The 27,884-nt window shown below is 34.2% G+C and overlaps 4 pseudogenes; all 4 read left to right on the forward strand.

Moving 5' to 3' along the window:
• Window positions 1-1,671: 1,671 nt before the first annotated feature.
• On the forward strand, window positions 1,672-2,578 carry LOC124885132 (annotated as a pseudogene).
• Window positions 2,579-2,887: 309 nt separating this feature from the next.
• Window positions 2,888-3,493, forward strand: LOC107849887 (annotated as a pseudogene).
• A 2,807-nt stretch (window positions 3,494-6,300) lies between these two features.
• On the forward strand, window positions 6,301-13,791 carry LOC107849296 (annotated as a pseudogene).
• Window positions 13,792-13,938: 147 nt separating this feature from the next.
• Window positions 13,939-14,871, forward strand: LOC124885166 (annotated as a pseudogene).
• Window positions 14,872-27,884: the final 13,013 nt, after the last annotated feature.

The raw sequence follows: 27,884 nt of genomic DNA on the forward strand, positions 1-27,884 counted from the left end.
TTTTCTATTACTCTCTTTTTTTTTTTTTGTATTTTTTCTCCTTGTTTCCACATTTTTTCTCTTTTTTTCTTTTTTTTTCTTTTTATTTTTCCCCTCTTTTTCATTTGTGTGAACTAGCAAACACAAATATAAGTGTAAACTATAAAATATAAATACAAAGGCGAATTATAACATACAAATACAAGTGAAAACTATAAAATCTAAATATAAATGTGAACTATAACATATAGATACAAGTGTGATCTATCATTTGTATTTTTTAATTATTGAAAAGGAACAATTGATTTTCTTTTTATGAATACTTATTTGTATTTATTTATACGAGTTGTATTTATTGATACAAATAAATACAATTCAATTTTTTATAAAAATACAATATATATAAATACAATATGTATTTGTATTTTTAAAATTACTTTGTTTCATTTGTTTGTAATTGTATTTGTATCAAGTGATATTGATTTATTAACAAATACGAATAATAATTTTGATATAAAAATACAAAACGGTACATTTGTATCAAATGATACATTGCATATTTATATATTTTAGAATCAAGAAAATACAATTAATGCATTTACTTGTTTGTATACAAATACAAATGATAAATTGTACATAATCACAGCTAAATACAATATGCAATCAACTTACAAATACAAATATAAAATAATTCTTTAAAAATAAAAAGACATCGACGAAAATAGAATGCAAATACAAATATAATCTAAATATACAAACACAATAAAATCATAATATAAATATAATCCAATATAATATAAAGTCAATTATAAAATACAAATACAAAATAGTTCTTTAAAATACAAGTGCGAATTATATAAAATATAAATGATGGTGCGAACTAACAAATACAAATACAAGTGCGAACTATAAAATACAAATATAAACGCGAACTTCAAAATACAAATACAAGTGCAAACTTTAAAATACAAATACAGTTGTATCAATGAATACCAAAATGTAAATGACGGCGTGACTAAAAATAGATAAACAATTATGGTATTTACGTTATCATCAATGACTTGTGCTCGAGTAATTATATTTTTTAAAAACACAAAAAATATAAAATAGAACAAAAAAATGATAAAGAAAATAAGTACAAAAAAGAAAAGAAAAAAAGTGAGATAGAAGAGAGAAAAAAATATATAAAAAATGAAAAAAAAATAGGAAAAATTAGAAAAAAGAAGAAGAAAAAACGAGGAAAACACGAAAAAGAAAGAATATAAAAAAATAAAAAAGAAAAAAATGTAGTGTTTTTGGCAAGACTAAATATGTAGTGTATTTATGTTTTTATGAATATAGACCACTGAGTAAAAGTAAATACAACGGCTGTGAATCGAATACAACAACTAAATGGTACTGTATTTATATTTTATATGAATACAGACTATTGATAAAATCAAATACAGCGGACGTAAATTGAATACAGCGGTTATAAATGATAATTATGTAAAATATGGCTATGAAAGGTGGGTTTTTCAGCAAAATGTGGCTATTTTTGAAAGATTCCCTATTTTAAAAGTTATCTTTTCTTTCTTAAACGGTGACATATAAATTAAAACGAAGAAAGTAATATCTCTTCTTGCTATATTTAATTAGTAAAAGATTCATCACCAATAGTACTTATTTTTATATAAAACGTATCATATGAATTTGGCCATTAGACAACAAAATGTTGCTCTTTCTTCTCTTTGTAGCCCTGCCTATCATCCTCAGTTTTCTTCTTCCTAAAGCCAAAATGAGTGGAAAAAGCAATGTACTACCAGGTCCTAGAGGCCTCCCATTCATTGGAAATTTACATCAATTAGATAATTTAACCCCTCATAGCTATTATTGGAAACTTTCCAATAAATATGGAAAAATCTTCTCATTGAAACTAGGTTCTGCTACTATGGTTGTAGTTTCTTCAGCAAAATTAGCAAAAGAAGTATTGAAGGCACAAGATTTAATATATTTTAGTAGACCTTTTCTTTTTGGCCAGCAAAAATTGTGTTACAATGGTCATGATATTGCCTTTGCACCTTATAATGACTATTGGAGAGAAATGAGAAAAATATGTGTTCTTCATCTATTTAGTATCAAGAAAGTGCAATTGTTTAGTCCAATTCTCCAAGATGTTAGGTTTGATGAAGAAGCACATGAAAGGAAGAGATTTGATTATCCTTTGGCTGAAGCTCAAGTTATTCAGGCTAGGTTTTTTGTGTTTGATTTTATTCCTTCTTTAAGTTGAATTGATAAATTTACTGGATTGACGGAAAAACTTAATAAGAATTTCAAGAATTTGGATGAGTTTTATGAAGAGCTCATTGAGCAGCATCAGAATATCAATAGGCCAAAATCGATGGAAGGAGATATTGTTGATCTTTTGCTTCAAATGAAGAAAGAGAAATCAACACCAATTGATCTCACTTTGGAGGATATAAAAGGACTTCTCATGGTAATTTTTCATGTCTTGAACCTACCTCCTACTACACGCACCTACCCCCACATATACTTATATGCACATATACATTTTTATATTTGTATATATCTAGAGATGGTCTCATTTTTGTGTGTATAGCTTTTTGAAAATCGTTGAAAGCCAATTTATTTTTCTTAAATTGTTAACCTAAATTATTTCAAATTTTATAAATCCTAATCTCCAAATCTGATTCTATGTGTATGCTTGAGTTTGGACCATAATATCATCCATCTGGTTAAACTCTGATAACCATTTTAACCCAATAGTTTAACATATAATTTCAGATTTAACCTGTTATGTCAAGTCAGTAAATGAGTCAACGTACAACTCATTTAAACTTAGGCGAATTACTAAAAGATGGGTGTTTTGTTAATTTTTATCATTTTGTTATCCATTATTTCGTAGAATATGTTAGTTGGTAGGACAGACACTAGTGCAGCTGCAGTAGTATGGGCAATGACAGCGTTGATGAAGCATCCAAAAGCGATGAAAAGAGTTAAAGAAGAAATTAGAAAACCAATTGAGAACAAAGGCATTGTGACTGCAGATGATATCCAAAATATGCCTTATTTTAAAGCAATGTTAAAAGGAACATTCTGATTATATCCAACAACTGCACTCCTAATACCAAGAGAATCAGTGACAAAATCCACACTAGAGGGGTATGAAATTCAGGCCAGAACTATAATTCATATTAATTCATGGGAAATTGCAAGAGATCCCGAAATATGGGAAAGTCCAGAAGAATTTATACCAGACAAATTTTTGAAATGCAATATTGATTTCAAAGGACAAGACTACGAGCTAATTCCTTTTGGAGCCGGAAGAAGAGGATGCCCAGGGATAGCACTTGGAGTTGTATCCATGGAACTTGCATTATCAAATTTTCTATACGCATTTGATTGGGAATTACCTCATGGAATGAAAATAGAGGACATTGACACAAATATCAGTCCTGGAATTACCATGCATAAGAAGAACAAGCTTTATCTTATCCCTAAAAGTTATTTCTAAAGTATACACTCATCAATAACTAGTATGTAAAACGAGCTTTGTGAAATCAACTGAATTTATCATTGCTTTCTGCTCGACATATGTGTACATTTATAAAATATTCGGTATGTGTTTTGTGTAAAAGCATCTACCATTGAAAGTTATATATTTTGGGATGCACGGTTTTAGTAATGTTGACAACTAATTTAAATATGAAACAGGGGAAGTATTATCCAAACAAGATGTTTATTTTTAAATATCTGTTTAACCATGGAATTGGATCATATTTTGAAATTTCACTTCTATTAAAATTTCAAATACTTTCCAAGTAAAATACATGTCCAAACACAACTTCAAATTTTAAATTTCACATATCACAACATCAAAAACTCAAATTTGTAAGTTTCAACCATAAAATTTAAGACTAAACGAGATCTTATTCATTCCCCTGGCGTCACGATCTAAAAATAGGATGGCCAAGGCCAGGAGGATCATCGTGCTTCACCTCCATGCTTCAGGCATCTTAGCAGCTCTAAAAATAATATTAAACAGCCTTGTCAACCATTCTAGACCTGTCTCACTAGTGCTTTTCCAAAAGTCTACTGGAATCTCATCTAGCCCCGTCGCCCTCCCCTGCCGTATACTGCGAATAGCTCCCTTGACCTCCTTAACCTTGATACGCCTACAATAACTATAATCGCAACCCTCCTCAGATATCTCCAAGTCTCCCAACACAGAACCTTTGTCCCCCTCGTCGTTCAAAAGTTTATGAAAATAGGACTGTCACTTCTCCCTAATGAGGACATCCTCAACCAACACTATATCATCCTCTCCTTTAATGCACTTCACTTGGTCAAGGTCACGAGCCCTCCACTCCCTGGCCTTGGCCATCCTATACAACTTCTTATCTCTGTCTTTCTCCTCTAAAGCCACATACAAAGTCTCAAAAGCTATTGTCTTAGTCGCTATAACCGCTAACTTAGCCTCTCTTCTAGCAACCTTATACTCATCCTTATTCTTCTGTCTTTCCTCATCATCCTTGCTCCCAACTAACTTAGCATAAGCCATCTTATTAGACTCTACCTTTCTCTTGACCTCTTCGTTCCACCACCAGTCTCCTCGATGTTTGCCAGATCGACCTCTTGTGATACCCAACACCTCTCTAGCATCTCCTTAGTGCAACTAAAAGTCATCTCCCACATATTATCCACCCCCTCTACTCTTTTTAGCCCTCTACTATTCAACTTCTTTTCTATCTCCAAAGCACTAGCCAAAGTCAGGCTTCCCCACTTAATCCTGGGTTGCGCCTCCCTACTTCTCTTCTTTTTGCCCTTATTGATAACCAAATCCATCACCAACAACCTATGTTGAGTCAAGATATTCTTGCTAGGTATGACTTTACAGTCTTTACATAGCGCTCTATGCCTTTTTCTAAGAAGCAAAAAGTTTATCTAAGTCTTGACCACTGAATTACGAAATATAATAAGGTGATCCTCCTTCTTCAAAAAGCTCGAATTTGCTATCCATAACCCAAAAGCCCTAGAAAAATCCATCAGAGAAGTTCCTCCTTTATTCTGCTCACCAAAACCAAAACTGCCATACATATCATCATACCCTCTCGACAAAGACCAAATATGCCCATTGAAATCCCCTCCCACGAAAAGCTTCTCAGTGGTCGGGATGTTCCTCACCACCTCATCTAAAATCTCCCAGAATTCCTTCTTATCCTCTTCATCCAGATCTACTTGCGGGGCATAGGCACTAATAACGTTCACCGTAGACCCTCCCATGACTAACTTAATAGACATCAGTCTATCACTAACTCTCTTTACCTCTACCACTTGCTCCCTAAGATCTTCATCTACTAAGATACCTACCCCATTTCTATGTTATACGTTACCCGAGTACCAAAACTTATATCCATCCACATCTCTTGCTTTAGTGCCTACCCATTTAGTTTCCTGGACACACGCTACACTAACCCTCCTCTTTTTAAAAATCTTCACCAACTCTATAGACTTACCCTGCAAAGTACCAATGTTCCAAGACCCAATATGTAACCTAGAAGCTCTCTTTTCCTGCCTAACCTTACTACCCCTAGCCCCTAGCCCCAAACTCGATCCTATACCTGACCCAAACCTAACCCCCCAAACCCCATCCCAGACCTAATAATTCCTGACCCCGACCTCGACCAATGACATGCCCCTAGTCTACCCTTGCCAATCATAGCCACTATGTAACAAGGAGAAGAAAGAAAAAAGGGACGAAAGATAACAAAGGGGGATACATAAATTTTGGTACACAATAGTCAATAGCGGGAACTAATATTACCACACTTAATGGATCTGCTAGTAAATCAAGTAACAGTAATCAGACAAGGTAGCACACTCCAAAACTACTAAGAACAATAAAGAGATTCATACGTACAACACTATTACAAAGTAACCAATCAACAAAAAATTCAACACCCAGAACCAGATAATCAACCAAGACGCTAGGAAACAGGAATCACAACAAGAATAGTGCAGAACACTACCAGAAGCAGCCCCTAAAAATCAAGAAAGCTAGACACAACTAGAAAAGATAGATCCTGATCAAAGATGGGTTGTGTCCTTATACTTTGTTGAGTCGCTGGATTTTGGCAATTTGCGATAGAAATTGGTCGCCAGAATAGTGTCGCCAAAATAGTATTCTCGGGAACAGCGTTGGCAGTCCTTGAAGGTTATTTTGGTGATTATTTAGCATGAAAAAATATTGAGGGAGGCGGCGGTGTCTTGTTGGAGTTGCTGCTGTTGGCGACGACAGAGGCTGGTGGCTGAGATGCGGCAATGGTGGTGAGGACCAATGATGGTGGCTGGTTCGCTGCTTGTTACGGTAGCGATAGCGAGGAGGTAAAGCATTTGGGTAGAGATCCGATAAACGGAGCATCACTAGAGAGATGAGGAAGGAGTAGGGGGTGGTTCTTGGTCGGTGGTTACTAACTGCTTTTGCTAGAAATAAAAGGGACAGCGGTTGGTTCGATGGAGGCGGCGATGGAGTTCTTTGATTGGAACGTGGTCAGAGATGGCGGTGACAGACACATGCGATGGAGGGGCAGCATCGATTTGCTGATTGGGTTCTCAATGGATGAGGGTGGAGGCGGCAATGGGTTCGCCAGAGAGAGGAAAGGAGGCTGGTTTAGCGATAGTCCTTGGACGGTGATGGTTTCACGACTGGCAATGAAGAAAGAGAGATACAAAGAGGGTGAGGGCTAGCCACTGGTGAATTCTTCAGAGACGGCGGTGCCGTTTCCCCTTTTGTCTTTGTAGAGACAGGTTTAGAGAAAGGGGAGAGAGAATCTAGAGCGAGAATATATTTTTGTATGTCTCCTTGAAAAATATTATGGAATTATAATTTTACCCTAGGATTTAGTCTAAATAGGTACAAGAATTGCTAAAGAAAAATAAAATTGGACACAACTTTCACCATGAGGGAGAGAAGTTGGAGCTGATGAAAGATCACTACTGCAACAGTCATGGAAACCCCATTGATTCCTACAAAATACTATACCCCAAATAGAGTATAGCACAAGTAGCCTCACTGGTTGACCCGAATTGGATTACATAAATATAATATAAATATTCAAAAGAAAACATGTGTTCTTTTAGACTCATTACCAACCTCCAAATATTTTCTTCCACCCTGTTACTAACTTTTGGTTATGATTTTTGAGATACTGTTGTTTCTCTTACGACTTTATCACCCTGGATAATTAAGTTTGGACTTACATCAAGGATCAAAATGACTTCTAAAGAAACATAAAACAAAGGAATCTCCATACATAAGTCAAGAACCTAACTAGTCACCTAGCATATCTAGAGAAGACTTATTCGGACGTGTGACCTGTCCATTCGATCTTCGTATATTAGCTCAAATTTAACCCATAAATTACACTCCTCTTTTTCCTATCCCACTAACATAGAACTCCTTGACCAACCTTAATCTTATTGGTCATTTCACAATCTAAGATAATATAAGAAGTCAGGCCACAACAAAAATTACTAGCCAAATTATAAGCGGTCGAGACTTAAGTGAAATATGGTACCATAAGCTAATAAATACTCAAACAATATCTAATTAGTACAAAAAGTATCAAATAAGTAGTGTAGGGATATTCAATTAACATATTATCACCAAAGCAAGTTGTAATACCTCGTATTTCTTCCTAGCTTAAAATTATCCCAAAAATGTTAAAGACTTACTTTAAAAGATGAATTCACTTTTATACATGTGGAATTTTCAAGATTTTGACTTTTTATTGTGTGAGAAATTGAATAAGCTTTCCATCTATATGAAATTCTCCCAAATCCAACACCCAGACGAAGAGTTGGAGCTATTTTAGTAAGACAGTGTGTCACCTGAGCCATCAATGCATCGCGAAGCATGCCAAAATGGCGATCATCAAAATCTAGTGGGCCTCTGCGATTATGGTGCGTCGTACCAAGGTCAAATCTAATTTGTTCAATTTCCACTATCTCATCGCACCATCGCATCGCGGCAAGATTTCAGGTCCCATCCAGTATTGCAACGTGATTTCACCGCATCGCACCGTCAGCCTAGTTCCCAGTTGGAAATTTCCAATGGCATAAAGAAATAGCACCACATCATGTTAGGTGCCCAAATCGAGTTTTCAGTGATGAAAAATAAAAATCTTGTAAGGGCAATTGGATCTTTTTCCATGACACAGATCAACCTTTAACCATGAAATTATGTCCTAAAAACCCTATTACATCACTTTTCCTCACTTTTTCTCAAGAACAAAATCCTTCTCTCTCAAGAGGCAAAAGCCCTAACTCAAGAAATCAAGTCTAATTCCAAGAATCTTTCCAATAACTTCAAGAATTTAGATTTCTAGGTATGCATGGTGTTCATTCATGGATTTCTTTCATCCATAAAGACCAAGAATCAAGTTTTAAATCATGTATTATGAATATTATGTTGTGGGTTGATTATATTTATGTTATTGTTATTGTATGGTTCCCAAGTTGGAATCTCAATGTGTTTTTATGGAATTATGTTAGTATATGATTTTAAATCCATGAGTTGAGTGGTTTATGAGGTGTTAATTGATGATTATACCTATGCCCTAAGTGGTGCATGTAAGGTGTTTGATAAAATGTCTAGAATACTAGCAATCATGTAATATAGTTCAATTGTGACTTAAGTGATGGATTCATGTTTTACCTTTATGTTCAAATGACTCCCATGCTATTGATGTACAATGTAGATGTTGTTGAAATGCCCATGATGCTAGAATATGGAATTATGACATTGATTATATACATTCCTTCTATATACAAGATTATGATAACCATGTACTTCATAAAATCCCCAACTTATTGTATTATGAATTGTTGATATTGGTCATGTGTTCAAGAAGTGTCAAGTCTTGTCAGTTTCATGCTATCGAGTCCTGGGGGTACTTGTACCCGACAATTTAGTATGTATACCTAGAGCCAGTATCATGTTTTCATGATATCCTCAGTCAAGCCATGTTCAGTAGAATTCAGTCAGTCATATGACTCAAGAAAACTCAGTAAACTCAGTAATCCCAGTAATCTCAGAAAGCTCTGTAATTCAGTAATCTCTATAGTATTCCGTCACTCAACGGAACTCCATGAACTCAGTCCAGTTTAGTTCAGTTAATCATGTGCAGTATCTATTCAAATGGGAGTAGGATTAAGCACCGAGTGAACCCAAGGATGAGGACACACATACTGACAGTTGAGGGTGTGATCCTTAGAAACAATCCTTGCATTCCATAACTATGTAGCCAATATAGGTTGAGACATCAACACTATTAGATGAGGGTTTATGAGGTGGATAAACACTGTTAGATGAGGGTCCCACCATTCTCTTTGGGGAAACTGCCAGATGAGGGTCACTCACAGCTTGTCCTTACCAGTGGCGCGGTATTGACACCCTTCTAATTGGGGTTACACATTACACCCCAACTCATCTATAATACCTTACTAGGGGCATGTCGGTTAGATGATTACATCCCACAATTTTAGTTTCAGATTCAGTCTTCAGAATAGAAATCAGTCTAGTTCTAGAGAAATCAGGACTGTCAGATACAGTCACTCAGCTTAGTACAAAACTCATCTAGTTTCATCAGATTTCAAGATTGTCAGACACAGTCACCCAGTTAATAGTATATTAATTATATAAAATTCATGTTACCATTATTCAGATTTTAGGACTGTCAGATACAGTCAATCAAACCAGTTCTTCATAATCAGAACTGTCAGAAACAGTCATTCCTTTATCAGTAATACGACATCAGTTCCTCAATAGATTTAGTCATTTAGTATCTAGTACTAATACTTAGATATCAAAAAATCCACGTTATCTGAATTCATGAGTCAGCGTTATCACGATCTCAGTTATAGTTACGTCTCATGCATGTATTCTCACATTCATGTTATTCAATCACTTAGTATTGCTCATGCATATGAACCATTGCATTCAGCCCCCTCACTTGCATACCAGTACATTCAACGTACTGATGTATTTGCGCTATGATTTTTTATCCCATAGGTTTAGAAGCATGAGCTCCTGAACTTCCTTAGTAGATCAGATATTCAACAGCCAGACTAGCAGTGAGTCCTCATCATTCGAGGATAGCATGGTTATTTTATTACTTTATAATTTTAGTAGTTTGGAGTTAGTTGGGGACATGTCCCATCAACTCCACAGATCTTAGACAGTTTAGAGTCTTTCAAACTACAACATATTTCAGATAATTTTTTTTAGTTTTGGGTATTGTTATACCCCATTACAGACATTGTTTTATATTCAGTAGTAGTTCAGTTTTGAACCTTATGGCATTATAAATTATATTCCGCATAATTATAGTATATTATTCAGTGCTCAGTTACAGATATCAGTCATGGGTTAGCTTATAGTCCTTCGGGGTCATGAGCACCGTGTAACGTTTTGGGTACCAGATTCGGAGCTTTACACAAGTTCAGCCAAGCCATGTTAGAACAGGTCAAGAGACAACAAGTAAAATCAAATCATGATTGAGTACTCAACCATCCTAACTCTAACAATATCCAATTCAACAAATCATGACTCTAATAACAAAATTTTCAAAATATATGACAAGCAACTGGATCACACAAAAATTTCAAATATATCAGACATATAAAAATAAGCTCAAATTTGCTCATGGAACCGTCAAGCTCACCCTACCCTCATACATATGCGCTATGGGTGATGCATCCACCCTCTAGACATGACCTTCAGGAAAAAAATTCATCTATGTACTAAACCCAAACAAAGATTTTTGCCAATCTTGTTTCACCAACAATCCATGAGAATATCCCAAATATCAAAATATTTCATATTTATTAATAAATTAGGCTAAAATCATACAACAACATAAAATCATTTGCATTGAACACACTAAACAACATGGACGAATAAGCAATACTGAAAAATAGTTGAAGCACACATATAACACTAATGAAATTAAACTACAATACTATCACGTGCATTATCCTTTAGAGTCTTAATCGTGTCACTTATCCCAATATTCCATTTTTAACAAACGATAAGGATTACCACCCTAGATATTTTGAAAGACCACCCACACCCTACATGGTATTATTTATCACTTGCCTCATGGTTTAACTAATAATCAGTAATTCATACTTTCCACTGCCCCCAATACGGGTCATAGAATAGTAAACCAACAATTTACAGCATAAGCATGACATAACATGATAAGGTATATAAACAACTCATAATTGTGTGTTATCTGAACCCTAATAAAATTTAGCCATCCTAACTTCATGCCCAAAGTCCTAGATATGAAATCCCCTGTCTATATGTATTACAATCATGCTTTCTAACTCGTTTCTATGCTATAGTTAACCTTAGCTTACTAGATGTGAACTAGTTGTCGAAAGAATGAACGAATGCGGAATTCAACCTTTCCAAGATCACAGATATGTTAATCCTTGAAAATTCATGGGTTTGCATCCATTCACACACCTTTCTCCTCTTCTCCATGATTTCAAGATATGGGAGGCAACCTTAGAGTTTTTGGAGCCTCCCACGCCGTTCATTTCAACTCAAGTGGAGAAAAAAAACTCACTTAAGTGGGTGTTTTGGTCTCCCTCATTTTGGTCTGGAGGCATGTACGTTGCTGTAGTGGACTAACATCATCCCGACTCAACTTCTTTAAGTTTTGAAATTCTAATGGACGTGGTTCCACATAAATTTGCTAATAAAATTTGGATAATATATACACTCCGTGCTAATATCAAGGTGTTTAGTATCGATAGATTTGGTTGCTGCACTCGCCCATTCACCTCATCCCCGCTCATATATAGCCTTTTACAAGTGCTATTTGAGTTATGCTACAAATGTTTTGAAAATATGTAAAATATTGATTGGTTGAGGACAGAGGTTGTCTTCAAGCTACAATTTTGGTTCTGTTTTCCGAACGAGATATTTTAAAAGAAAAAAATTAATTTCTTTCTGAATATAATTTAAATTTGAAATTTGAAAAATATTCATTTCTTTCACTCTTAATATATTTTTTTTTCAAAATTTAAGGTAATTTTCTGATAGTTGTAAAAATGACCTTTAAATTATATTCATGATATTTAACCAAAGTACATTCAAAGAATCAATTTTATTATTTTGTATAAGTTATATAATAAAATATAACTTCACCTTCAAAATTTTAAAATAAAGTCAAAATATATTTGTAATAATATTTCGTAACTCGTAAATGAGATCTATCACATTATGTGGCTATATATTTGAAACATTATTTTTTAAATTAAATTTAATTATATATTTTGAATAAATAAGTCAAATTGAATAATTTTGATAATTTTTTAAAAGATAAGGGTATGAATCATATTTTAAAAAACACATTCAAACTTTAACTCCAACTCCAACTTGAAAAAAAATTATAAAATGAAAAAGAATTTTAATTTTTTAGTAGAAAGAACTAAATTTTGAAGGGATAAAAAGCAAGACAAATGTATAAAGCATTTAAATTGGTTGGTGTTGTAGGCCCAAATTTTTACTTACTAATATTATAACAAGCCTACCATTAAAATGCATTAATTTGTGGGCTCCAGATATGTATTAACATAGCTACCTGGAGTTTCATCTCAAGACCTTTGACGTGAAAAGTGTGGTATCATCCACCAAACCAAGCGCTCCATTCATTCCCTATAGCTATATGACTTTGTGCAAAAAAATCCAAGCTCCCTCTCTTCTTCTTCACTTGATTTGGTCATGGATATTTGAGTTATAAATGCAATGTCCTTTTGCTTCTCTCCCTCTTCACATGATTTGGTCATGGATATCTGAGTTATAAATGCAATGTCCTTTTGCCTTATAAATTGTAATATTTCTTCTTGCTTTACTTAGGAAATGAAAAGATTTATATAAGACATACCAAATAATTAGGAAATTAGACAACAAAATGATGCTCCTTTTACTACTTTGTAGATCAACCGATCATTCTTATTTTTCTTCCCCCTAAAGCCAAAAGGAGTGGAAAAAACAATTTGTCACCAGCTCCATCAGGCCTTCCATTCATTGGAAATTTGCTTTCATCAGATAATTTAACCCCTCATGTCTATTTTTAAAAATTTTCCCAGAAATATGGAAAAATCTTCTCATTGAAACTTAATTCTACTCCAATGATTGTATTTTCTTCAGCAGAATTAGCAAAAGAAGTATTGAAAATACAATATTTAGTATTTTGAAGTAGACTTTCTCTTCTTGGCCAACAAAAATTGTCTTGCAATGGCATGATATTGGATTTGTACCTAACAATGACCGTTGGAGGGAAGTGAGAAAATTATGTGTTCTTCATCTATTTAGTCTCAAGAAAGTGCAATCTTTTAGTCTAATTCGTGAAGATGAAATATCAAGAATGATCAAGAAAATATCCCAATTCTCAACAAACTGTTAATTCTCAAATCACCAATTTGAGAAATTTACTAATTTCGCTTAGTAGTACGATTATTTGTAGAGTTATTTTTGGTGCTAGGTTTGATGAAGAAGGACATGAAAGAAAGATATATGGTTATCTTTTACCCAAAGCTCAAGCCATGACCGCTAGCTTTTTTGTGTCTGATTTTTTTACCTTTTTCAAGTTGATTAATAAACTTACTGAATTGACAAATTAACTTGAGAAGATTTTCAAATATTTGGATGAGTTTTATGAAGAACTGATTGAGCAATATCACAATCTCAATAGGCCAAAATCTATGGAAGGGGATATTCTTGAACTCTTTCTTTAATTAAAGAGAAATCAACTCCAATTGATCTCACTTGGGATGATATCAAAGGAATTCTCATGGTAATTAATTCTCCCTATCTTGAACCTACCTAGTTCTACATTCATCTTGCATACATATATATACTTCCACATATAATTATATGCATATATGTGTACATCTGGACATATATATAGGTCAAAACTGAACGAGTTGGGTCAAATATGGGTGGGTCACATGGATTATTGATTCACCCATCAAAAATTTTCTCAACTCGTTTAAACTTAATCAAGTAGATTACTATGTGATTGGTTGATTTTTCCACATCTAACATGTATCACAAATGTGCCAATTATCATGAGTTGACCATTTTTATATTCTTATCCATCAATATTTTTTTGTAGAATGTATTTGTTGCTGGATCGGATAGTGTAGCCACAATAGTATGGGCAATGACAGCCATGATAAGGAATCCAAAAGTCATGAAGAAAGTCCAGAAGAAACCAGAGAAACAATTGGGAACAAAGTCATTGTGAATGAAGTTGATATCCCAAATATCTCTTACTTTGAAGAGGTGATAAAAGAGACATTTAGGTTACATCCACCAGCTCCACTTCTATTACCAAGAGAATCAATGGGAAAATCCACACTAGAAGGCTATGAAATTCCACCAAGAACTATAATTCATGTTAACTCATGGGAAATTAGACGAGATTATAAAATATGGGAAAATCCAAAGAAATTTATACCTGCGAGATTCTTGAATAGCAATATTGATTTCAAGGAAGAAACTATGAGCTAATTCTATTTGAAGGAGGAAGAAGAGGATGCATGGGGATGACACTTGGAGTTGCAGCCATGTAACTTGCATTATGAAATCTTCTTTATGCATTTGATTACCTTGTGGGATGAAAAAAAGGACATTGACACAAATGTGCAGCCTGGGACCAACCTGCATAAGAAAATTGAGCTTTGCCTTATCCTTAAAAAGTATTTCTAAATTACACTTCAACAATAATTTAGGGCGAGTTCTTGATGTCCCCTAAATTTACTATTGCTATCAACTTGAATCTTATGTATACATATCAAATTGATTTCACCCTCGGCCGCATTTGCTGTATTAGAACTTTATTTTTGTTCTCCAGTACTTCTCTATTTATTTGATACTATTCAACTAACCTTAGTAGACTGGTGTATTGAATTTATATTGTGAAGTATTTACAACGAAACCTCTCTATAATAGCCTCAAATTTATTACTTCTCTATAACGAAATTCCACTTATAACAACAATATCGTTTATTATAGCAATAAAATTACCTCTTTATAACAGCCTCAAATTTATGCAATAATATTTTGTAAGAAATATATTATGTACAAAATAAAATACGAATATATTTATGGTAATCATTATTAATGTTATGCACATTGTAAATTCAAGTACAAATATCTAATTCAAAGGAAAAATTGTATGTTAAATAGTTCACATTAGTTATTTCATAACTTCATGAGGAAAAGGCTACTAATGTTTGACTTTTTTCATATTCATGTTCTTTCTAATTTTGCATACTTTTGTTTATAACAGTTAAATGAGATCTGAACATCAAATGTCAGTTTACATATATAATGATACCTCTCTGTAGCAATCTTGATATTTTCTGTTGGATTATGGGTCATGGTTTGCCCATGTGGACTGACCTGACCCAACCTGGACCTGACCCATTTTTTTTTAGATTATTTGAAAAAGAAAAAAAATAAAAGTGACGAAAACACTGTAAAAAAAAAAAGGAAAATTAGTGAACCTTTCAAAACATCAACAAAAAATCCAAAAAACAGGCATTTAGTTTGTGAAATAATTTTTCATTTTTTAGAGAAACGAAGTGGAATCAGAGCGATTCATTTCGGTAGCAAATTCATTACTTTTTGCTGCAAAATATTAAGGTATACACACTTTTTTTGCTTTGATTTAATATAACAATGGTATCAGAGCAGGTTACATTGCTATATTTTTTTGCATGATTTGAGTATCAAGTTTAATTTTAACTCCTTGAATTATTGAATATTGACATACTTGTTAGATAGAGACCATAACTCTAAAGGACCACAGGCTAATCCATGACTGGTACTTGCTGTAATTACTAAATAAAATAACTCTGTCATAAATGCAGAAATTAGGCTAAATTTGTCATAAGGTTCATAACTAAAATCAAATACTGATAATAATAACATCTGACAATCATATCTGAAAACTTAATAACTGTCTAAAATAATCTAGTCTGAAGAGCCTCTAACTGAACTATATGAATGTGGAGTTGATAGGATAAGACCCCAACTAACTCTGACTACTGAAGTACTGATAAACTGAAATAATACTCTATCCTCAAACTATAAGGACTCACCACTAAATCTGCTGTAGATAATTTGGGCTGCTAAGTACGGTCAGGACCCCGTGCGTCTGAACTTATGATATAAGACATCATAGCGCAAAAGAAAGGTATGCAGTAGTGCTTTGAATGTACTGGTATACTAGGTGAGGTAAGGATAAATACAGGGGTTCATATACATGAACAGTAATTGGCTGAGTAACATGAATAGAACTGAATGCAACTACATATATATCTTAAATTATTGTAAATATTGATTATGCAATGCTATGCATATAACTTCGCATACTGCATCTGAGATAACATTAACACTGGGTAATGGGTTCTAAAAATTGAATAACTGATATTTAAGTTTACTGATACTGTATTACTATTAAATGAAAGACTATTTTTAGCAGTCCTGACCCTGTAGAACTGAACTGAGTTCTAAACTGAGTTCGATAAATATATCTGAAAGTCCTAATTCTGATACTGAAATGAGGTTTAGTACTGAGTCTGAAATTGAAACTGAAACTGTGAGAGTGTTCATCTAACTAACATACCTTCATTCAGAACTGAGTTGGGGTCCAACCTGTGAACCCTAGTTGGAAGGGTGTTAGCACCTTGCCAAGGGATACTAATAATGGCTATGAGTTAACCCTTTTTGATAAGAAGCCGTTTCATCAATCATCGCTGGCAGGAAAACTCGTACAAGATATATCAACTCTAAACTAGCAGGAAGATATCTCAACCTACGCTAGCTATGTAGTTATGTTACATTGGGATTGGTATTAAGGGTCAAACCTTTTACTGAAAGAAATGCCCCTATTCCTGGGTTCACTCGGTGTTGATTCCTACTCCCAACTGAATAGACACTGAACTGATTTCTAGACTGTACTAGGCTTGGCTGAACTATTACTGATCGTGCTGTCTATTTGAACTGGACTGAGTTCACTGAGTTCTGATAAATACTAAATGTACTGAGTTTTGTTAACTGGCTGAATATACTGAATTCTATTATCTGACTGAGTACTACTGGACATGATATCACTGAGTCTATTCTGAATCTACTGTAAATCTAGGAAAACATCTAGATTGTCAGGTATTTGATACCCCCAGAATTCAATAGCATAGACAGTAACAACATAGCACAATCTTGAAAGTGTGATAACTATTCACTTTATTACAATCATTCTTTGAGGTATTTTATCAAGCACCTGCATGGTATAAAACTTGTATACATGCTAACCTGATATGATTGCACTACTCAACTCACATGAACATTTTATCAAACACTTGGGAAGCATAGTTTATGCACATAATACTAGTCAACATGCAAATATCATGATCACAATTCCAAACTCACAAATTCAAGGGTTTTTAACATGAAACCATATAACAACACACACATACTATTTATTTCTCATGAAACTTGTAATTATTCATGGATTATAAACCCAACTAACATCATAATCATGAATAAAATCAAATTTAACATGAAATTCATGAAAGAAATCAACTTGTAATTTAAAAGTAGTTCTTGAACTCCAAGGGTGGAAGGAAATCTTTGGATGAACACCTAACATACCTTGATTGTTAATTCTCTGAAAGTTGTAGTGAATTTCTTGAGACTTCGATCTTAAATTTGATGACTTAGAATTTATTCTTGATAGAATTTGAGAGAAAGTGTGTGTATTTTGCTTATTGAGGTCTGAATTTTATATTTTTAGGGCTGATTAAGGGTGAAAATATGACCCTACTACCCCTCTGGATAAGGAGTTTTAATGAATGAAAACGTGCCTAGCAATGCGCAGACCGATGTGCCGCATCGATAGGGTCAATGAAATGGCCGATGCGATGCTCGAGATTGTGTCGACCCACTGGAATTTGCACTGGGAGCTAGAAAAAAATATTGATCGACGTGATAGGCGACACGATAGATCGAGATCGTGTTGATCCACTATTTTGGACTCCCACACGTGTTTCAAACAAGGTCCAAAAAATCCAAAACTCATTCGAGAATATCTACTGACATTCCTAGTCATGAATCAACCTAAAAATCGACACTCAAGGTCGTAAGGATCGTAGAATAGGATCGCCAACTTATGAAGGCTAAAATAAATTCTAAGTATAAACACTTAGCTAAAATTTCTAAGTTTGAAACCTTTTTTCAAGTTTTAACAGACTGAGTTAAGCTTAGGATTTTGTGGTGTCTTACAGGAACATATGGGGGTACTTCACCCACCTCAAACAACTGATTATCAAGTTTGACATTTACAAAAAGCTTCATGATCAAAACATCAAACAACATCTTAGGGTGATGTCCAATATGATAGCTCAGCTCAAAAGTGCTGCTCACGTTCTCTCAAATAAGAAAAAGGTTCAGGCAGTGATTTGATCTCTTCCTAATAGTTAGGAACACTTGAAGATCAACTTAACCTACAATGATTGCATCAAAACTTTTTTTGATGTTGTCCGTCATGTTAAACTTGAAGATGAGCGGCTTGGTGCTGCTAAAGTTGTTTATAATGCCTTTATGGTAGAATCATATGGTAAGAAGTCTTCAAGATTCAAGCGTAAGAAGAAGTGAAAAAATATTGGGAAGGCTACAGAGATCGAAGAAGGACCCTCTGAGAAAAAGAACAAGTCAAATTTCAAGAAGGGAGAAAGGTTTTTCAAGAAGAAAGACAATAGCAAGATGAAATGCTACAATTTCCAAGTTCTGAGGCATTTTGCTCGTGAGTGTCCTGAGTAGAAAAAGGTAGAATTTGTAAACGCAACTCTAAAGCATTTCTAAACACAAGTCTAAGTGCTATATATGTTTCTAGCAAAGCTTTATTTACTAAATCTTATCCTATATGGATTATAGACTCAGGAGCCACCGACTTTGTGAGTCGAGATCGAGAAGCATTTATGGAATTTCGTTTAGTTTCACCTGGATCAAGGTGGATCTATATAGGAAATGATGCAAGACTTGAAGTTAAAGGAATTTACACATGCAAAGTAGACTTAGGGGGAGGCCAGTCTCTGGTGTTGCATGACATCCTATCTGCTCCAGAGATTCGATGAAACTTAGTATCTGTGTCTGTTCTTTTAGATGTTAATTTTCATTTTTTAGTCGCAATTGTGTAAGAATAACTCTATATAATTTTTTTATGGTTTTGAAAATTATTATGATCATTTTATGATTTTAGATTGTAATCCTTCAACTTATGACTATTATGTTGACCATTGTGTAACGTCATGTTATTCTAGTAATAATGATGTTGATATACTTACATAGCATGCTAGATTAGGTCACATAGGGAAAGATAAAATGAATAGATTGGCAAAGGAAGGACATCTAGTTTCTTTCTCCAAAATTGAAATGCCAACATGTGAAATTGTTTTGCTAGAAAGATTACACGTAAATTATTTGGGAAGGCTAAAAGAGCTGAATTCCTATTATAATTAATCTATTCCAATATCTGTGATCCAATGAATATGAGGGAAAGGTGTAGTGATTTATATTTCATTACATTTATAGACGATTTCACGCGCTTTGGTTGTGTCTATTTGATATATCATAAATTTGAAGCACTTGAATGCTTCAAAAGACAAATGAACGAAGTTGAGAATTAATTAGACAAAAGGATAAAGGAATTAAGAACCGATAGAGGTCTTGAATACTTGTCAAAACTATTTGAAGAACTATTTATTGAAAAAGGCATTATCAGACAATTAACTACTCCTTATACACCTCAACAAAATGGTGTAGCTGAAAGACAAAATAGAACTTTGTTGAATATGACAAGGTCCATGATGGCGCAGACAAATTTACCAATCTCTTTCTAGGGAAATGCATTATAAACTGCACCTACATATTGAACAAAATGCCTTCTAAATCAGTATCTTCTACTCCTTATGAACTATGGACTGGTAATAAACAAAACTTTAATGATCTACGACCTTGGGGTTGTGTTGCATATATTAAACATCGCTTTATTAAGTTTGAAAAACTAAGTCCAAAAGAAAAAATGTATCTTTATAAGATACCCAGAGCACTCCAAACGGTATGTGTTCATTGGTGAATTGAAAGATGGAAGTACTGCCGAGATTGAATCACGAGATGTCACATTTTTGGAAAATAATTTTTCCAAAAGAGGTGAAATAAAGGAAAATGAGCCTTTTTTTACAAAAAGTTGAATTTAGATGATCAAATAATGTCGCCGGACATGCTTGATAATTCAATAGACCAAGAAATGATTTTCTGTCCAAGTGGGAGTTATGAATCCCAAACCTCTATTGATGAATCTGAACTTTAATTACGTAAGATTATTACAAAAGGTGTACCTAAACGATCTTATGAGATTGGGAATTATGTTTTCTTGATATCTTCCACAGAATTGGATGTACCTAATTCTGTGAATAAGGATTTATTGAGTCCTGAAAAATATGAATGGATAAAAGCGATGAAAGAAGAATCAGAGTCCATAAACGCCAATAAAGTCTGGGATCTAGTTGACCTTCCTTCGTGACATAAAGCTATTAAGAACAAATGGATTCTCAAAGTTAAATGCAAATCGGATGGGACAATAGAAAGGCATAAATCATGAGTGGTGGCAAAAGGTTTTACTCAATAAGCTGGAATAGATTATGAGGAAACCTTTTCACCAGTTGTGAAATTATCTCAATTCTCTTTCTTTTGTCTATAATTGCAAGTTTAGATTTTGAATTACACCAAATGGACGTGAAGAGCACTTTTCTTAATAGAGAACTAAACGTGGAAATCTACATAGAACAACCTGTAGGTTTTGTTGTTAAAGGCCAAGAGGTTTGTAGATTAAATAGATTAATATATAGCATAAAGCAGTCTTTAAGGCAGTGGTACCTGAGATTTCACAAGGATGTGATTTCATTTGATTTCATCATGATCGATTAAGACCATTGTATCTATGTGAAAAAGTTTAATGAAATGTTTTTTATTCTTTCACTTTATGTGGATGATATTTTATTAGTTGGAAATAATTTGGAGTATGTAAAAACTGTTAAGTCATTACTTTCAAAATTATTTGACTTGAAAGATATGTCTGAAACAGACTATATATTGGGTATTAAAATTCAAAGAGACCGTTCCAAGAAAATTTTGAGCCTTACTCAAGAAACATACATAAAGAAAATTCTAGACTGATTTAGAATGAATAGTTACAAATCCATGGATACTCCTATAGAAAGAGGTGAAACTTTAAGCCTGGAAATATGTCCAAAGACTGAAAAAGAAAAAGAAGACATGTCTCGAATACCATATTCTAGTGAAGTTGAGAGTTTGATGTACTGTCACGACCTGAACCAGTGCCCTGGCCGTGACGAACATCCCGAATGATGAAGGCCCGAGAGCCCATCTGACTTGTAATCATACGCACTATTCTTATACAATTAAGAAGTGCGAAAAATACATAGTAAAACAAAATTCATGGTCATAAGTCTGAATTCAATTTATAATGTGAAAGTAAAGCCCAACAACAACTAGACAATGTCTGAACCAGTCTGTGAAATCTCTACTAGATAATCAATGACAACTATCTAAAAATTGGGACAAGGCACCCAGTAGACTAAAACCATAATAATGATAAATGTCTGAGAGTAGCTAGGCCTTCTGAAATATAGAAGGCTCACTAACTGGTACTCTTAACTTTTGACTGAAGAAATCTACTACTTATCAAGACCCCCAGATTGTGCCTCAGAACCTGGAAGGTAGGGGGTCAATACAGTTGTACTGGTATGTAGAGCAATCCAAAATGATGTATTTATATATAACATAAGCAAGAGAAATTCATAAAACATTTTTACATATAATATATGAAAACACATGGGCACATTTTAAAGACTTTGAAATATTTCTTTGAAACCATGACTCACTCTTTGTCTTACTTTTGAGCTAGATGGTACACCCTACAATCTATAATTCCATGGTCTATATGGAATCCGCCCTTGACTCGGCGGCCAAGCCCCTAATCCAGGTTTGCCACAAGGATTGAAGTATCTATAAGGGGGACACGCAAGATCACACAGCAGGGTGCCAAAATCCCCAATCAAATCAATATTTCATAGTAGTGCACAATATCACAAAGGAAGGCTCCTAACCATAGTCCCAATTTGGGACGACATGAATCAAGGTACACAAGATCAAAAAGCATGGTACCATAATCCCATGTCGGCAAATCACGGTTTCTAGCATAGAGTCTTCCAACTCGTACTTTCTTCAGGTAACCATCTAACTCTCTTTAAGCCCATTTTTAAACCTTTTCTAAACATGCATCTTTCTGACTTCATAATCTGAAAATCTGATTTCAAACATGTGTCCTATTCTATTTTGAATTACTATGGCTTTAAGTGAGTTGGGGTCGTCACACCAACACTTGCAAGTACTATTTCTGAGTCATATTGTACCATGCATGATTCTTTCATTAAAACTTAATTCAGACCAACCAAGTATGCAAATAGTATAGAAAATTTCATGTTCTGAAAGCACAAGTCAAAACCATGCTAAGATTCTCAGTCTTTCAATAACCATGTGGTGGTCATGTATTTTGGGAAACATGCAATTCTTTCATTAAAAGTGTATTAAATGTTTATCAACATGCACAACCCTCTTTTTTGGATTCAAAATCATATTCAAGTCACATCAATAATCAAGACATTTCAAACACAATTCATAGCATATAAAAGATGGAAAAAATCATCACAAGAGAGGGATTCTTTTGGATTCATGCTCTCAATTTTATGTGCATCTTTAAACAAATGAATACATATATATAGAGTTTCAAATCAATTTGGGGAAGGCCTAAAGACAAAAACATTACTGATCAAGGATTCTAAAATATGCTAGTAATTGTAAATTCAAAACTTCTTTCTTAAAAATCATGATTTCTAAACCGTTAGCATGAATTAAAGATGGTTTCTTTGACCATGAAATTTTAGAAAAATCCCACGTACCTTAATTTATGACTCTTGAATGAACTCATGCTTTGGGGATGCTATTCGAATAATTGATGGGTGCTTTATGTAGCCCTCGCAATGGGGATTCCAAATCTTGAAGAATTATTGAAAACCTACGATGAAATCTTAAGATATTTTGATCTTTGGGTTGAAACCCAAAGGAGTGGTCTTAGTGATTTTGAGAGAGAATGACCTTATTTTGGTGTTTGGGGGATTTAATCTCGTGTTATGGCTGAATAGGGGGTGGAAAATACCACTTTTGCCTTTAAAAATGCAAAAACAGGACCTGGAAATTGGATCCATGCGATAGAGTGTGCGTCACACGCTAATCACGCAATGCTACTATCTCAGTCACGAAAACGGCCATAACTTTTCTCTCAGGTACCGAATTTTTGCAAAATTGGTAGCGTTGGAAGGATAATTTGAAGATCTTTCATTTGATATATAGTAGGCCCTCTAATTCGTTATATACAAAGAGTTATGGTTGATTGAATTTGACCCAAGTTTCGATGCTCACTCAAACTCGAATGATAGGAAAGCTTTAACCTCATCCCTGAGTTAGGGGACCTCTATGATCTCAATTCGTGCTAAAATAGGTTCCCACACTATATAATTTATTAACATGCCAAATTTTCTAAGGATTTATGGCTTTTGTATCATCTACGCATAGAAGTGACAGTTTTTGTTCTAGCCTGAAATATGGGGTGTTACATTATCTCCCCCTTGGTATTATTCGTCCCCGAATGATGGGTAGGAACGTTGAAGTTTAAAGGTATAGAATAACGCTAACATAATGTGTTTTCTAAGAAAGGATATAACTGATCTAAAATAATTAAACTTCTATCAGGAGACTAAATTCTGAGTTGACTTGCCCTTACTTGTTTTAAGAAGCTGATTCATGCTAAGAGTTTAGGATACCCCCCTCCCCCCGGAGTGTTCATAAGTAAATCACACATATTGGATTTGGAAGTGATAACTTATATAAGTATGAATCATGAGGCAACAAGATTTGGCTCGTACAAAGGTATTACACTAAGCTAAAATAGCTGGAAAAATTTGAGATTATATGTTGAACTCTTATGAACTAAGTCATGACTAAATAATTGAATCTGAAATATGATGCTTGGACTGAACTGAGTTCACAACTTACACGGATGGAATATATTATCTTTTAGGATGGTCATACGCATTGGACTACGGATAGTAGGACTGGGTGAGAAGGTAGAAAACCACAGTAACTTGTCTGTCTGACTGTTAAACTGAATTATACTGGACACTTACACTTAACTGGAATATCTCTTCAACACTTTTTCTAAAGAAGTCCTAGTACAATTAGGGAGCAAAGAATCTCTGACATGAGTTACACAAGACATCCGACTAAGGAATCACAACAATGACACTATTCTATAGCATAGAATATAAACATATAACTCGTAAACTAGGACAGAATTACAAGGCCTTAGGCAATGCAACTTCTTACTTTCAAGCTTAGCACACCTCTCGAATACTCCCTCAACTATACATTTCCCCTTAAATATCATACTCATTCGATTTAACTTATAATTCTCAAAGGGGCATCGATAAATCTTTTTATATCTTTTTAAAGTTTACACCCTAAGCATAACGTGCCTTACCACTTCAATGACAAACTCTGAACTCTTACTATGGATTCACTAGCGCATATTGCATTCTTCCACTTAAATTCCAATATGTATTCAAGCCTATCTTTATAACCATATATGAACTTCAAGGCAAACACCCGTAAAGGCATACTTCATATATTCTCTAAACCACTATCGATACAACTCCCACACGCTACCTCAAGAACATACACACATAAATTTCAACTAACCATCATGCATCAAAGACTTGGCCTCAATCTTACTCCACAATTACTGCCTTAACTCAAATGAACACACAACCAAATTTTATCAACAAGAAATGTTTACTCTTTCCCATCTAGACAACTGTTCATCATCACTATCTCGACCTAAGGGAAAATGTCGATAAAAAATTGAAATATCGGGATCTGGAATATGAGGGGAGTACTAAACATAACTTGATACACTACTGAGGCATGAGGAATAGAGCACTCCCGGCATGGACTCATTAAAGAGATCTAATCTGAGGACGTACCTGATATAAATCTGAATTTTCGCTGATAGTTAAGAGTGTCACAAGTGCACAAGAGTCATGAACTGCATGACCTAAATTTTTGGAATTCATAACTTACGGAAAGTGATTCTGACTGCTGAACAAACTGGGAACTCATCATATTAGAAACTAGGAGAGTACATGATTCCTAATCATATGCATGAACACGAGTTATGATCATGAAGCTGAAACATAAAACATGAGTATGTATCGGAATAACTGAAGTAAACTGCTGAAATAAGAATAGATTGAGCATTATTCTTTCTCACGGCCAATTCCACAACTTACTGGCACATCTATTAGCATCTAAAAACTTGACTTGGTTACTCGTTCTATTATATCCCCCTTAGATTTAAGCCATTACTCTAAGTCTGTGAACCACTATATACACTCTGATATAAACTAAAATCTCTTTACTCTAGAGTCAGGCATATAACAATACACATAAAACTAAACTTACCCTGTAAGACGGTATCTTCATGTATAACAACCAATGCTAATACGTCCTTCTAAGATTCAACCCTTATGTTTCTATAGCCCCAAAACTCATTATATAACAGCTTAAACATTCACCAATTTAGATTCTTCTAACACTAAACATAGATATCTCCAAACCATTGATGGACCATACCACTTTGGTCATAATCTACTAGCATCATGCCTGCAAACTTATATTTCTAAACCATGAGAATCGAGATTATACAAAAAGGCTCAACATCATTAATCATAACTTTATAACTTAGCTATCAAGAACATTACATATTATCTAACTAGTCTTTCTCCACCTAGCAGCTCAACGGTACTACTACCACACAAACATGCAATGATCCTTGAAAATAATGCAGCCCTATAGCACCTTGGGCGTACTTCTACATCATACTTACAACATCAGAATTGATTATGAATCAAATAAACTTAAGCTCTTGTATACACTATTCAAGCCTACTAGATCATTTTCACACAACTAAAACCTACCATATCAATTCATTATATCCACCTTGATCACCATCTACTATTCTAACTTAGTGTCTAGTTCTAGCTATGATGAACCACAACTTCACATAATTTTCTTACATGCCAAACATTTGAAAACATTAATCTTTGAAAACTTCATAACAGTAAGGATCAATAACAATCCTATGATCTATCATACTTAAAATCCATTAACACATCCTCCTTCTACATATCATTACTATCTACCCCTTTCATACAGCTAAACTTAGTTCATAGCTCTATAAATCCTAACTAAACTCCCTCTTGCAACCTCAGGGGCATCTAAATTAACATCACTCATCCACCAAGTACCTTCATCAATAACCTATAATTTTCTTGCAAGACAAACACCGTCAACAACTCTTTTCATTCTTCAAGTAAACAATAAATCACCTTAACAAATAACTCCTTCTCTACCTTCTACTAAACTAACACACAAGGTCATATCACTTCATTACCAACTCAATCTCATGCAAAAAGATTTAGCTATACATATATTCAATAAATAGCCCTTACCACTTTCCTTGCCATTATGCCACTAAACCCCAGTTCCAACCAACACAAGAATACAAGATGAACAATAAGTTTCTAGTGAATCAAAATAGGCCCCACACGGCTCCACTAGATTTTGATTTTATGTTTTGAATAAGCAATGAGATGAATGACAAGGTAACTATGCTAGTGAATCAAAAGAGCCTCACACGGCTTCACTAGACTTTCAGTTTCAATAACACAATGATAATAAGATTACAAGAGATAGAAACTTGACACACAACATTCAATGATCTAAGAATACACATCTTACCTTGTATAAATAAAAAAATCTGAGTCAAACACTTCACCCCACAGACTACCATACAATCTACACATGCTACTAGCTACCACATTAGTCTATCACTATAAAATGGTAAATCATTCTCAAGCATCACTTATTTAACTAAACATATTTATCTACACAAAAGTCACCCTCACTGTGATTTCTAACCTTGCAACTTCACATCACCAACTTCTTGGTCTAATATTACTACCAATAGGTCATAACACTGTCACTTTAACTTATACTACTACTCGGATGGAAATACAGTTCCAACATTATGCTACTTATCATTCCCCCTAAAGCATGAAGTCTGCAACATAAATTTTGAATAAGACTGAATACACTTAATACTGCCAGCTGAAAAGAATGATTTCATCATAATCAAAGTTCACACTAGAATTAATACACCTTGGAGCACTAACAGACTATTCTCAAGTCCTTGCGCAAATTTTAAACTCTTATATGGCTTAATAAGAAAGGACCATACCGTTTAAACTCTAAACTTCTATACTTGAATCACCCTAATATTAAGACATATCTGAGCACATTAAAGTATGAAAAGAATTGGGATGACTTTACTTCCGTATGGGCGACACCATAGCATAAATTAGAGTATATAAGAGGAACATTCTTACTCTATAGCACGAACTAGAACATAAAGAAAAAACGACATTCCTAAATTCCTAGTAGTCTACTCCCTATACGTATGGAGTGCTACACACCCATAAATAAGAATCTACCTGATGTAATTTTGCAGACACCCTGGACCCATGAATCGTGCTCTGATACTAAGTTTTTCATGACCCAAACTGGG

The sequence above is a fragment of the Capsicum annuum genome, chromosome 12 (genome assembly GCF_002878395.1).
Source record: "Capsicum annuum cultivar UCD-10X-F1 chromosome 12, UCD10Xv1.1, whole genome shotgun sequence".
NCBI lineage: Eukaryota > Viridiplantae > Streptophyta > Magnoliopsida > Solanales > Solanaceae > Capsicum > Capsicum annuum.